The sequence below is a fragment of the Phodopus roborovskii genome, unplaced genomic scaffold (genome assembly GCF_943737965.1).
Source record: "Phodopus roborovskii unplaced genomic scaffold, PHOROB, whole genome shotgun sequence".
Taxonomy (NCBI): Eukaryota; Metazoa; Chordata; class Mammalia; order Rodentia; family Cricetidae; genus Phodopus; species Phodopus roborovskii.
The window spans coordinates 152522-167908 of NW_026126009.1; positions in this window are offsets into that span (position 1 = coordinate 152522).

A 15387-nucleotide genomic window follows, 5' to 3' on the forward strand; every position below is an offset into this window, starting at 1 on the left:
AGGACGAGGCTGACAGATCTCTGTGAGTTTGAGACCAGCCTGGTCTACAAGAACTGGTTCCAGGACAGCCTCCAAAGCCACAGAGAAACCCTGTCTGGAAAAAACAAAAAACAAAAAACAAAAAACAAAACAACAAAAAAAAAAAACAAAAAAACAAACAAACAAACAAAAAAACAAAAAACAAAAAAAAAAGAATTATCCATTTTGTGTGTATGGATGATTTGACTATCTGTCTGTGCACCACATGCATGCCTGGTATTTGTGGAGGCCAGAAGAAAGAGATGGGTTGCCTAGGCCTGGAGTTATGGATGGCTGTGGGCTGCCATATGGGTGCTGAGAGTTGAAACCTGGGTCCCCTGGAAAAACAATCATTGCTCTTAACTACTGCACCATCTCTCAAACCCCTCTAGTAGGTGGTTTTAGAGATAATTTTACAGGGGCACTTAAAGATGCTTGCTTCTAGAGGACTAGAGGTCAGATCCCAGCACCCCATGTCCAGCAGCTCACAAATACCTATAACTCCTGCTCAAGAGGATCTAACACTCTTTTCTGGATTCTGGGGGTACCCAGCTCTAGAACACACACACACACACACACACACACACACACACACACACACACACACACACACACACACACAGGCACGTACGCACTAATAAATATTTTTAAAATTACACTTGTTTTGGAGGGAAGGACATGTATGGAGGTCAGAGGACAACTTGCAGGAGTCAGTTTTCTGTTTTCTTCATTTAGGACAGAGGGATCACACTCAGGTGCTCAGGTTTGGTAGCAAACAACTTTATCTGCTGAGTCATCTCCCCAGTCCCCAGCAGGTCGGATTGTTGTTTTTTAAGCTTTTGGTTGAGCCAACCTTATATAGTTAGGAAAGAAACCACCTGGCTATAGTAAGATTATTTGTATACCTTTCAGGATCTAGATTCTATATTACTAATGTTTTGCTGGAGATTTTTGTGTCCAAGTTCTTGTCAGATTAGGTTTTATCTTGGAGGGGGTGGGTACTGTCTTTATCTAGTTTTGGTATTAGGAAAATGCTGGTTTCATAAAATGAGACAGGAAGTTTTGGGGGAAAAAACAGTAACAGGGCTTTAGTGGGAATATAGGAACTCTAGTTTTAGAAATGTCCTTAACATTTCCAGAACTGATATTTGTGGCTTACAGTGAATAATCTGTTTGCACAAATGTGTGTCCCAGGACAAACACTCAAGTCTGCTGATCTCCAAGCTGCCACAGAAAGACTTCACATAGCAAGTCTGACTACTGTCTCCTTGCATGGTATTTGGAACTTGGGTTAGGGGAGGGTTCCTACCACTTCCAGACTAAATAATACACTCACTGTACCTAAACTGTGTAAACAATGTGCTTTATGGTAAACACCTATTTATTCTTCTATTGGGAATCTAGAATTTTTAGTAAGTGCCTATGTGAACAATCCCCAATATTGCCTCAGGAACTGAGTTTCTAACAAGCTTCCCTGGTAGACAACATTTCACACATGTCACAACTTGTTCCTGCAGGAATTAATATGTCTCTTGGGTCTCTGCTGGGGGGGGGAACTATTGGAAACTTACACCTAGTTTCCTCTGGACTTCACCCTTTGCTAGTTTTGTTCTATATTCTTCTGCTGTAATGTAATATAGCCAGGAGCTTGACTCTCTGCAGCATTATGGGAGTCCTGCTGAATCATCAAGCATGGGAATGACTTGGAAGACCCTTGACACAAATGTGTTCCTTTTTCGTTGTTATTTTAGACTAAGTTGTGTTCTTTAAATGTTTGATAGTATTTACCCAGTGAAATCTTGCAGGCTCAGAGCTTTCCATTTTAGAGACCTTTAACATTTCAAATAAGCTGGCTCATGGTAGTGAATGCCTCTAATCCCAGCAATCAGGAAGAAACAGGAGGATCTCTGAGTTCAAGGCCATCTTGGTCTACAAAGCAAGTTGCAGGACAACCTGGGATACATAGAGAAACCCTGTCTTGATAAACCAAAAAAAAAAAAAAAAAAAAAAAAACAAAGTATTTCAAATACATTTTAATAGTTCCTGAGCTAGATGGGTAGTACATACTCATATCAATTGAGATTTGGTAGATTTGTGGTTTTCAAAGACCTAGTTCGTCTGAGTTTTCACATTTATATTCATAACACTCTATTTCCTTTACTGCATTAGAAGAGCTGTAGTAACATACCTTTTCCAATTATTGATGTCAGTAACTATGTCTTCTCTCTCTTTTTATCTTGGTAAATATTTAAATTTTTTTTGAAATTATAATTACATTATTTCTCCTTTTCCTATCTCAAAACCTCCCTATGTTCCCCACACCCTGGCCCTTTCAGATTCATGGGCTCTTTTTACTTAATGGTTGTAATTTAATTTTTTTTTACTTTGTGTGTGTGTATACATGAAAACACACATGTGTGTGCCACCGCTTATATGTGGGAGTCAAAGGACAACTTACCAGAGTCAGTGTCCTTCCACCATGTGAGTCTAAGGGATTAAACTCAGGTCCTCAGGGTTAGCAATAAGCACCTTTACTCACTGAGCCAACTTGCTAGCCCTTATAGTCTCTTAAGGTAGAATTTTACTTGATTTAATTGAGACCTCTATTTTTTTCTTTTACTTTTTTTCTTTTTGATTTTCGAGACAGGGTTTCCCTGTATAGCTTTGGAGCCTATCCTGGAACTTGTTCAGGCTGACCTCAAACTCACAGAGATCCACCTGCCTCTGCCTCCAGAGTGCTGGGATTAAAGGTGTGTGCCACCACAGCCACTATGCTCTCTTCTTTTTTTTTCCTAATGTGAAAATTTACTGCTGTAAATTCTCATGTTGTTATAGCTACATTCCACAAACACACTGCATTCTTGTTTTCATTCAGTTTGTTGTATTTTAAATTTTTCCCTTTGGCTTTTTTTTTTTTTTTTTTTTTTTTTGTAATATATGTATTGTCTAGTTTCCAAGTGTTTGACTACTCTGTTGGTTTCTAAATTTGATTTCAGTATGTCAGAGAATATGTTCTATAATTCTTCTATATTCAGTGATGCTTGTTTTAGGACCCAGAAGATGGGCTATGTTGGTGAATATTTCATGAATATTTTCAAAGAATGTGGGCTATACTATTGGTGGACATAGTGCCCTAGAAATTAACACCTAGGGGTTCCTGGTGTTATTGATTCATAATCTTCCTGATTTTCTGTATAACAGTTCTATTCCTGAGAAGAGAGTATTGAAATCTCCAGGTATAATTGTGGATTTGTGTGTTTCTTATTTCAATCAGATTTTGCTTCATGTATTTTAAAGCTATCTATTGGTATAATTCTATTTAGGATTTCTGTGCCATTTGGGGGAATTAATACATTTATCCTTATATGATATTCCTCTTCATCCATTGTAATCTTATTTTCTCTGAACCCCACTTTATCTTATAGTAATATATATCTGCTCTTGCTTTTAAGAAGTAACCTTTGTGTGATTTCATATCCCTTTTTTCTTCCTATGTTATATTTGAAGTAGGTTTCTTGTAGATACCATCTAGTAATTTTTAAAACTTATTTTGTGCATCTTTTTAATTCATTTAGCATTTTATTAGTTACTTTTATTTTTTTTTCCCCTCTGAGCTGGACGGTGGTGGTGCACACCTTTAGTCTCAGCACTTTAGAGGCAGAGGCAGGTGGATTTCTGCAAGTTTGAGATCAGCCTGGTCTACAAGAGCTAGTTCAGGGCAGTCTCCAAAACTACAAAGAGAAGCCCTGTCTTTTAAAAAAACAAAAGAATAAATAATTTTTTCTGATTCTCATTTCTCTCTTTTCCTTTTCTTGCCTTATTGTGGGTTGTCTAAATAATTTTTACAATTCCATTTTGTATAGTTTTCTTAATGTTTGTTCTAGATATTAAAATCACAGGCTACCATTTGCAACATTTTACCATTTATAGAATTGTGTAGAAAATGTATTTTTGTATTCTTTGACACTAGTGTCTCTTTGAGTTATACCTGGCCTCTAAATTGTAGCATTCTCCTGCCTCTGCTGGGATTACAGTTGTGAACCACCATATTGACTGGAAAACCTTCTTGTTTGTTTGGTTTTCTCTCTCTTTTGACCATCCTGCTATTGAAATAGAATTCTCTTATTTATGTTTCTATCTGTAAACTAGAATTTTCTTATTTATGTCTTTTAGGTTGACTTCATTGTTTGGGTTGTATAATTTTAGCTTGATTTTTTTTTTATAGAAAAACATACAAGGAAAAGGTAGTAGATTAGATTTATTCGGAGTGTTACTTATGTCATTGTTTTCCTTCCTTTCTAATGTTCCAAGACTCTTTCCGGTATCATTTCCTCTTTGTTTGAAGCACTTCCTTTGGCCATTCATTAATGGTACATCTGCTAGTGAAACTTTTATAAATTTCCTCTGTCATCTGAGAATGTCTTTATTTACCTTTCATTCCTGAAGAATATTTTCCCTGAACATGGAATTCAGAGGTAACAATTCTTTTCTTTCATCATTTGAAAAATGTACCACTTCCTTCTGGCCTTTCTGGTTTTGAGAAATCTGCTGTCATTTAAATCAGTGTTCCTTTATAGGTATTGCATAGTTTTCTCTCTAGCTGCCTTCAAGAGGTTCCCCCTGACACCTTATCTTTAGTTTTAAGAGGTTCATTATGCTGTGTCTTGGTGTGGTTATTTTTGTTGTTTCCTGGCCTAAATTTGTGGGCTGTGGTTCCAATGACAATTTAATTTTTAGGGCCCTGTGGGTGCCATTCTGGTCTACTCTGTGTGTTAATCAGAAACCACCTTGAAAGCCCAAATCACAGTATGCCACACTGATCGCTCAATTCCAGACCTGCAGGTGTGGTGATCTAGGCAGGTATCACATTTGGGGCCAGGCAGGTGAATTTCCAGCACTTCCCCTACAGATTTAAAGAATCCCTTTCTCCAGTCCCCTGCTCTCAGGGAGCTTTCCTTTACTCTAATTGGGAGGGTGTGGGGCACCAGCTGCTGCTGGCAGGCAGGGTGAAAGTCCAGACTTCTCACTCAGTTTCCACTGGCATGGAAACAGCAGCGGGGAGGGGGAGCACCTGTCTGCATCCTCCACTGGTGCCCAATGGTGGGAGGGGAGCAACAGATGTCCTGTCTCCCCATGAGCTCTCTGCTGATGCCCTGGTGATAGGCAGGAAAGTGCCTCCCCAACAGCCTGCCCTATGTTAGGAGTTAGGATCTGATCCTTACTTAGTCCCCTGAAGTGTCAGTGGGTGTGTGGGTTAAAAAGTGTCTGCTAGGGCTATCCACTACCACTGCACAGATGTAGGATGGAGTGGGGGTGGAGGTCTTTGCTACTCAGTGGGTATCCACCAAAGCTACCAGCTGGGCAGAGCATGCCTCTGCCAGCTGCCTGCAGTTTTTGGTGGATTGGAGCTCCTGCTGGCTCTTGGTTGAGGCTGCCAGCCAACAGCAGGGAGGAACGTCTCCCTGGTGTCTTTGGGACTCACGCTTAATCTCAACTGGTGTTCACTTAAGGGAGGACTGTCTTTCCTCTAGCTGTAGGCCCGCTGACACCAGGACACTGCTGGTGTGGTCAATTAAGGTTTTTCTTCACTAGGCTAGGTTTTCTCCTTTCCCAGTGCTTTAGCCACAAAGAACAGGTTTTTCTTTGGTTTGCTTTGCTCTAATTGAGCTTCTTGTTACAGGCCTCTTTAGTACCTTTTCTGAACTAAGTGGAAGATAAAAGGAAAAGTCAAGGAGCTCACCCAAATGCCATCCCTAGAGTCCTAAGATCCACGTCAAGTTGGCTTTCTGCTGTCTACCCTGCAGAGTCCCTTGTGACGTCTTCGGGAATTTTGGTTGTGCATAGAAGGCAACAGCAAGGAAAATTGAGTACCTACTATCTTGTTTGAATCATAAAGCATGCTTTGAAGTACTAGGGATTGAAACTAGGCCCTTATATACACTAGGCTAATGTTCTGCTGCTGAGCTATATCTCCAGCTCTCTTTTTTGCTGTTTTATTGCAAGTGTGAGCCTAGAATATCCTGAGATTCAGGATGTAACCTATACTGACATCAAACTTACAGCAATCCTCCTGTCTTAGCCTCCTGACTGCTGGGATTTATATAAATTGGTACCAGCTAGCTCAATCTCATAGTTTAAAATAAGTAAATGAAGAATTTTTTTCTGTTTTAATTGGAAGACAGAATTTGAAATTGAGGGGTAATGACTTCAGTTTGCACTTTAAAGAGAATTATTTTTCAGATGCATACGGAATTGTTTATCTATACTTATTGAACCACTAGATATTGAAACTGCTTAGGCCGTTTTATACAACCTATGGTGGTGTTACTTGCCATGAATGAACTCAGGGGCCCAAAGTGAAAAGACCAAGGAAGTCTAGAGAATTAAATGATCACTCCTGGCCAGATCTCCTTGTCTTTTTTCCACTATTGTTTTCCTTGACCATCACACCACAAATGTGACATGATAAGAATCAGTAGCAGGCAGCATTTTCCTTGGACAAGTAAATACCTGCTTTCCACATGGGTTACTCTGCCTGTTCACTGTACTGTGTATGTAAATTCATAGATAAGTGGTCTGAAAGGACACTGGCCAAAGTGATAATGGTAGTTACCAGTGAGGAGTCAAGAGGTTTGTAGATTTAGCTCTTGTTTTTCTCCAGGGAAAGTAAACCTCTATTTATAGTTAACAATTAATAAAGCAAAACCATCTCTGTTTGTGCTAAGCCACATGAGCCTGATTAGGAAAAGCCTTTAAGTTATGCTTCTTTTCTGCTCATACTTGTAAAACCTGGTGACACCTTACATTTGTCCGGAACGTTACTACCATGACTTGCAAGAGCATTTGTAGATAAAAATAGGAAAATAGCTGACACTTCAAGTGAAGAAACAGTTCTAAACACACAATGTTATCTGCACTCAAGGTTGAAATGATAACATGTAAAAATGGCCTTTGTGTGTTATGGTTTCAAAATGAAATGCCCCCATGGGCTCAAGTTTTGAGAGCTTGGTCTCCATTTGGTGGTACTGTTTTGGGAGGTGCTAGAAACTTTAGGAGGATTGACCCAGCTCAAGGAAGTTGGTGACTAGGAGCATTTATCTTGTGTCTTTTTCCCTTCTTTGTTCTAAGAGGTGATTTGTCCAGATCACAAGCTCCCATTGCCGTGATGTGCTACTCCCTGTGTCCAGAGTTAACAAAGCCAGGGGCTATAGACTGAAAGGTCTGAAACTAGGTGACAAAGGAAATATTTCATCCCTTATGTGACCGAATTTGTCACGGACACAGAAACTGACTAACACCATACACACAGAAGCAAATACAAAAGAACCAGCAGTATGAAGCTTTTGACAGTAGCAGTGGTATTACTTTGTTTTATTTTTAAAATGTAGGAGTCTGGGGAGATGGGTTAGTGTTTACAAGCACTTGCCACCAAGCCTGATGACCTGAGTTCAATCCCCAGAACCAACATGGTGGAAGGAGATCCAGCTCTTGCAAGTTGTCCTCTGACCTCAGCATGTGCATCATGGCGTGGGAATATAAATCAATAGATAAACTTAAGAAAATGTTTTTTTAATTTTTAATTAGCATTGAAAGTAATGAGTTTCATTATGACATTTTCAGACACCCTCATTACTGTATCTTACTCATTTCATACCTACACAACCTGCCTCTGTCCATCTTCCAAACTGGGCCCCTTTCTCCTCTGATATAGTTCAACTTCTGCTTTCATATGTAACACACAGACACACAGAAACTCACTTTCCCTCCCTCCTTCCCACCTAGTTTTATCTCCCTTTCTCCTCTTTCTTGCTTGCTCTCTTGATCACACATGAGAGAAAAATATGCAATACTTTGACTTATTTATTCTATTACCCTCTCTTGTTCTCCACTTCCCCTTCCCACCCTTTAAACTTTTTCCTTCCCCCTAATAATACCCCTTCTACTTTCATCTCCTAACTCTCTTTCTTACACACACACACACACACACACACACACACACACACACACACACCTAAATTATGCTTATGATAAAAAACTTATTTGTCTTTCTGAATCTGTCTGCAATGAGGGTTTTATAGTTAATGTGATAAATTAATGAGCTCTAGAAATTTCATTTGGTTTCTTTGCTGCTGCTGTTCCTGCTGGTGGTGGTGGTGGTGGTGGTGGTGGTGGTGGGTATGTGTGTGTGTGTGTGTGTGTGTGTGTGTGTGTGTGTGTGTGCTGATGATAAAATTCAGTCCTACATGTACTGGAAATGTACTGTACCACTGACTACAGTCCCTGCTATTAATTTTTGAGACACGATCTCCCTGTGTAGCCCAAATGACCTTCAACTCATAACCTTCCTGCCTCTTTCTCCAGGGTTCTATACTCAGCTGGAGAAAACTTTTAACTCACAGGATTTCATGTGAAAGCTGTATTCATTAAAAGTGACAAAAATGTTATTTATACAATATCCACTATGGATTTCCTCATTTATTCCTTCCCAAGTACCCATGATAGTAATAATTACTTCCATTTTACAGATAAATAAATGAATCCAGAGAGAAAACAACATATCCAACATTATCAGTGGACAATAGATACACTTCAAAATAAAAGTGCTTTCAACTTGCCTGGAGATTTGCATATTTTATAGTACTCACAATCTTTATTCAAGGAAGAACAGAAAGAACTATATATAAGCCAGCCTAGTACTTTTTCTTTTTTTTTTTTTTTTTTTTTTTTTTTTTTTTTTTTTTTTTTTTTGGTTTTTTGAGACAGGGTTTTTCTGTATTGCTTTGGAGCTTGTCTTGGTTGGAACTAGCTCTGTAGACCACCAGCCTGGTCTCAAACTCACAGAGATCTGCCTGCCTCTGCCTCCTAGGTGCTGGGACTAAAGGCGTGCACCACCACCACCAAACTAGCCCAGTACTCCTTTAATGTGTGTGGTATAAGAAGATAATTTATGAAAGAAATGCACAGTCATTCCTTATACTCCTTCCTTTTTAGGTATTCACTTCAATTACAGAACAAATTTTCGTACCAGTTCAATGGAATATAACAATAGATAGTTTAGTTACTATAGTTTCCTCTTGCTGGGTGTCTAGTTACAGATCAACGATGTATTAAAGCCACACTGGCACTATCAGCTCTCTTTCCTTGGAAGCCTGTCTGGGCTTGTGATTTATTTTCACAAAAAAAAATGAAGTGTTCACTAATGGGATTTAAAAACAAGCACTAGCCTGCTGGTGGTAGTGGTGGTGGTGGTGGTGGTACACACCTTTCATCCCAGCACTTGGGAGGCAGAGGCAGGCAGATCACTGTGAGTTCGAGGCCAGCCTGGTCTACAAAGCTACACAGAGAAACCCTGCCTCAAAAAAACAAAAGAAAGAAAAAGAAACATTGAATTTCATTGCAGTGGTTAATTTTACATCCTAGCACATGTTAAGCCTTAGTTAGCCTTAGTTAGGCCATCATCCCAAGTTATTTAGGTGAAGTGTTTTATAGACATGCTTAAAGTATATAATCAGGAAGGGGTTTTTGTTTGTTTGTTTTGTTTTTGAAGACAGGGTTTCTCTGTGTATCCCTGGCTGTCCTGGAACTCACTCCATAGATCAGGTTAGCCTCAAACTCAGAGATCCATCTGCCTCTGCCCCCTGAGTGCTGGGATTAAAGGCCTGTGCCACCCACCAACAGGCAATCAGTAAGGGATTTTTTGTTTGTTTTTGAGACTGGGGTTCTTCTCTGTATTGCTTTAGCTATTCTGGGACTAGCTCTGTAGATCCACCTGTCTCTGCCTCTGCTGGGATAAAAGGCTTGCACAACCACTGCTTGGCTCAGTAAGAGATTTTAAAGGAAGATTATCCTAGATAAGAATTCAGTCAGCTGGAGGCATTTTCAGAATTGGGCTTCCAAAGAATTCTGCCTATGCATGATAGCATCAGCATGTACCCAGTAGCTTTGCTTGCAGCCTGTCTTTTCTGATGGCCTGCCCTAAAGATCAGAGTTGCCCAGCCAGCCTCCATAATGTCTCCTAAACCCACACTGTCTTCTGTGTATGTATGTATATAAATGAATCTCTTTCTCTAGTGGAATCTTTACTGATACAATCACCCGCTTTACTTTTGTTTTGGAAATTCAAATCTATATGCATTTTAACAATTAATTTCCCCCAAACTTTTATGTTCTTTCTTTAGACTATTTTTATAGATCAAAAGTTTCAAAAAAGATTCCAGAGCATGGTCAACTTTAGAGACAAACCATCCTTGGCCATATTTGAAGTAAACTGTGCTGTGTGTGGCTTAGGAAAGACTTCTTCCTCTTGGGAACTATCATCTAAGTAAGCTCTCACAAGGCTCCAGAGTCTGAAGATAGAAGCACCAAGGCCTTATGGGACAGAAACCCATGAAAACTGCTCTAGGCCTCCTTCTATGTGTGTATTCTCCAAGTCCATCCATAAATCCTGTGTGCTGGACACGAGAAAATGACAACAACCAAAAAATTGTGCTTAAAAAATCACAACAGCAATATTTTTGCTCCTTATGCTCTCCAGACATTACTTGGAGATTGTTTACTTTTCTGGGACTAGTATCCAAGTGTTTTCATTCCAGTCTTTCCCTGAAGGAACTTCTAGGTTAATTTCAGAAATGGTCTTAAATCTTTTCCTTCTTACTTTTAACAGGTTTTTTTTTTAATCCATATATTACACAAAACTGATTCTTTTAGGAAATTACTTAATGTGAATGACAAATATGCATTAAACGAAGCAAAACTTATAAAATGGTAGAGAGCAGAGAAATAACAAAGAAGGGAAAGAAAAGAGGTAGTAGAGAATAAAAGGGAACCAGAGATCAGAAAAATAGTATAATTATCAATATAATTTTATGATTTCAGCTTTCTAGCTGGGATGGAGGAAGGCCACCAGTGGGATGAGGATGGGAAACAAGAGGTGGGTGTATTTATAGATAAAGATCCTGCTATGCATGTGTAAGCATGCCATAAGGAAATCCATTATTTTCTTCATTTATTAAAAAAAAATCTGTAGTACAATAGAAAAGAAGATAAAGTACACACTTTAAAGTTTCAAAAGAGAAAACCCAACCAACTTTTAAAGACAATTAGAAGTATTTTTGATGTAAAGGGAAGCATTGACACCAGGGATTTGCTATTGTATCCTTAACCTTTTGCTTTCGTTGAAAAACACACAAAGAAATACCTCTAGCCCCAAGCACCATGGGAATGGTTTTAAAAAGTATTTTAAACTTTTTCTAATTTTGCATTTTATTCTATTACCCTAATTTTGGAAGAATGTATTTGTAACTGCACAAAAAGGAATGAATTCTTTGTATTTCTTACTTAATGTTTCACTTAAGGACCTCCTTTGTCGGTGGAGGTAGCCAGGTGTAGGGTCAGAGACCACGGATCCTCCTGAAGTGTTTGTTGACCTGGTGTGGATGTCAGAGAGCAAACAAAGGGAAGAGAATGCACATGTGATGCTCAGGTGCTTCCACACCTGAGGCCTTGGTGCTTGACATCTAGCTGTCTGATGTGTTACAAACAGTTTGTCAGTTTAGTGTGACAAACAGTTTGTCAGTTTAGTGTGACAAATAGTGATAGTTACTTACCCAGTATCCAATCTTTTCACCTTTTTTGGTTAGAATCTCAATTTTTCAAGACAACAGCGTGCCTAGTGTAATTAATTCTTCAGCTTGAAGCTAGGATAGCTGTGTAACTCAGCTCTGGCAAATGAGATACAAGTCTACCGAGAGGCTTTTGACAAAGTTAATGTTTTCTTGATGAAAGGAGACAGCATTCACTGTTTTTTTACCTCTCACCTGCTCCAGTCTTTCTGCTTAGAATTCAGTCACAGTAGAGGTATGAAAGCCACTCTACCTGCACAAAGCAAAACCATGTTTAAGATAGCAGAGCAGAGATGGAAAGGGTTTGGACTTTAAAGATACTGTAGAGATTCTGCGTTGCCTACCTTAACAGTTCTGAGCTGTGTAACCCCTAGTGTATTACTGCCCCCCCACACACACACCTTGGAACCCTGCTTAATAGTTTCCCACAGCTTCCTAGTCCATTCCACACTGGTAGCTCATGGGAGGTATTCAATGAGTTACTGATTTAGTGGTTTTAGTGTCCTAGAGTCTCCTCAAACAAGTCCATATTTGCATTCATCTGGCTTCAGGCAGTTTCGGGCTGCCTGAGCCTGGAGGGGATGTGTACACAGGTCTTAGTATAGGTCCACAGAGAGCTTTGTGTCATTTTTGAAAAACTAGGCAAAAGAAAAAAACATGTTTAGAGAGGAAAACCAAGACTAAGGGCTAGTGTTTTTACCATATTCGGTAAAATGTCCCCAAATAGCTGTCATACTGGTCAGAATTCTCGTTTTACAGATGAGGAAATTAAAGATATTGTTTAGGTGATTGATTTTCACAGTGGCGTGTAGCAGGAAGTATGTCACTCTCAGATTTGAGCGTTCTCTATTCCACTTTTTTTTTTTTGTGGGAGGGTTTTCAACTCTGATATGACTTGTGTGAAAAAAATCAGGCATCAGTGGTTTCCAGAGGTAAGGAACCCTTGGGCCTGTACTGAATGCTGGACAGAATTTGCAATGGGAGTGGGGAAAGGGATTCCAGATACACAAAGGAACATAAGCAATAATGAGATTTCATTGATTTCTTGAAGCAATTATCTGTTAACATCATGGCCTGTGACAGTAACTGTGGAAAAGTCTCTGTCCACTTTGGCAGGGGGTACATGAGTTATAACCTTTGTTCAGTTTTCTTTTTTCCTTCATCCCCTTCTCTCTGCTGAAGATTGAACTGAGAATCATTGGATTGCTAAACATGCAGCCTGTCTCTGAGCTACCTCCCCAAGGTTGCTGTTCGATTTTTTGATGATTTTTCGTCTATAAAATATTGTTATCTACCCAGGGAGAGGAATTATTTAAGGGTTCCAAAGTAGGAAGTGTTATAAACTGATCCAAGACTACAGATTACAAGCCCAAGGGCTATGCTTTTCTATACTGTGCTTTTAATCTCAGTGTAGGGAGGCAACAAGAGGAAGCAAGGAGACAAGCTCTCAAATAAGGGCTCTAGTTAAGAGGCTGATGAAATCATCGCAGGGTCAGTAGCACCCACCAGGGTTTTCAGGGTGAGCACAAAAAGGAGAACATGGCCAAAAGAAACATTGCCCAAATCAGCCAAGTTAAGAGTTACTTGACAATGTGCAAAGCCACTCTGACATAATCCTAAAATGTGAGCAGCAGAACTGAGAAAACTGCATGGTACCAGTGGAAACAGATGCTAGGATGGCGAGACTAGAAGGATGGAAATGATACTTTCAGTTTATTACATGTAAGGCCAAGAGGATTATTATTTTTGTTATTATTTAAATGTACATATTGGGTAGAAAATGGAATCAAATGAACAGCCAGCCATGTTGGTAGGGTTCTTGTAACTATGAGAAAGGTTCATGTGCCTCAAGGAAAGAACATAAGAGCCACAGCCATCCTTCACACACCTCAACCTCCCATTTACTTTGACAATGTTGCTAGAATGTATCTTGTCTAGAACAATGAAATACTAAATCTGGCTTTAAAAAGTTGAGTGAATTTTAAAGGAATTGAATTCTAACATAAAATGAACTCCAGTATGGCTTTTCTGGATATGTTGGTTTTGCCAGATTTGAAAGCCTCCTTTGATAACTGAGAATCTACAGATTTAATTTCCAGCCTCAGGAATGTTCTCCTTTGCTAGATCTTGCATTGACATAGAACAAAAATGTGATCACAAATGAAAAACTACCCTTACTTTCCCAACAGTTCCATCTCTTCCTGCCCTTCCAGCTTCCAGTAGGTCCTAATATGGTACTTTTGGTGCAGTAGAGAAAATATAATACTTAAATTATTTCCCTACTTGTTTGTATTTCTAACATCTTAAAGGAAAATTGAGCTTTGTGTATCTGGTAGATGTAAATAATGCTCATTTTCCAGTTTAGATATTATAATGAGTGCTTGTTAAACATTTGATATTAAATTTTCTTGTCTCAAAATATCATCTAGATTAGCTAGGCATGGTGGTGCACACCTTTAACCTCAGTAGGCTGATCTACATAGTGGATTCCAGGCCTGCCAAGGCTACATAGTGAGACCCTGTCTCAAAAACCACCTAGAAGAAAAAAAAATAGAGATGAAAGTAGAGGACTTTAGACTCTTTTGCTATTCATTGGTTTGTTTTGAGATAGGGTCTCATTATATATTCCACAGTAAACTTGTTCAAAGTAGACAAGGACTGTGCACGTGGTCATGATTCAATCTTCTACCATGGTGGCAAATGAGGTGGGGTAAAGGAAAGCTAGAGGATCTAGACAAAGAGACTAAGTCCTAAAATTGGAAAATTTGAGTCTGTTAAAGTACTTGGCAAAAAAGAACAGTTATCCATGTAAGGAATCAATCTAAGGAGACATTTTGAATAGGGCCTGGTGAGATGGCTCAGTGGTTAAGAGCACTTCTAGAAGGCCTGGCTTCAGTTCCTAATGTCCATATGGTAGCTAACAACTATCTATAACTCCAGTTCAGGGGATCCAGTGCTCTCTTCTAACCTCTAGGCACCTGACACGAAAGTGCACATACATACATGCAGGCAATACACCCATACACATAAATTTTTTAAATGATTTAAAGTTTTTTTTTTTAAAGAACATAATACAGGAGGGATGTGAATGAAGATACAGCTAGGGACTGACAAGATTACCAGCACCCTTGTGAAGTATTAAGTGTGTAGACTGTGGTAGCAATCATTCTTGGGAGGTATAGAGGGGCAACTATAAAAGTTGTGTTAGCTGACTTGGTCTAGCTGCTCACTTCTTGTCCATTAATCAAGTTAGAAGTTCTTCTTCAACTCCATTGCTCCCTTGGTCATTAAGCAACAGTCTTCGTCTCTGGGCCCCAGGGCCAGTCTTTGGTATGGAGCCAAAGGTCACCTCTTTGCAGCTGTCTCTGAGCACTAACCCTTGCCTTCCCTGAGTTCCATTTCAAAAATAAAAAAAAACAAAAAGCTTGCCTAACTGGTTTTTGAAGAAGCAGTTCTACTTGCTGTTTCTTTTTATCTTTTGTTTTCCAACATTTTTTGTTTTTAACATTCAACTTTTAGTTTGAAGTAAGTTTACAAAGTTTAAAGATCAGAACTGTAAGAACTATAAAATTCCATTCTCTCTCTCTCTCTTTTTTTTTTTTTTTTTTTTGCTGTTTGAGGGTTTCATTTTTGTCAGTTATACTTCTGGCCCCATCACCTTTTTCCTCCTGTATATAATTTCCTTTCTACGTTTAGTGGTTCTATTAGAATGGGTTTCATCATGACTTTTCCATACATATATACAAAG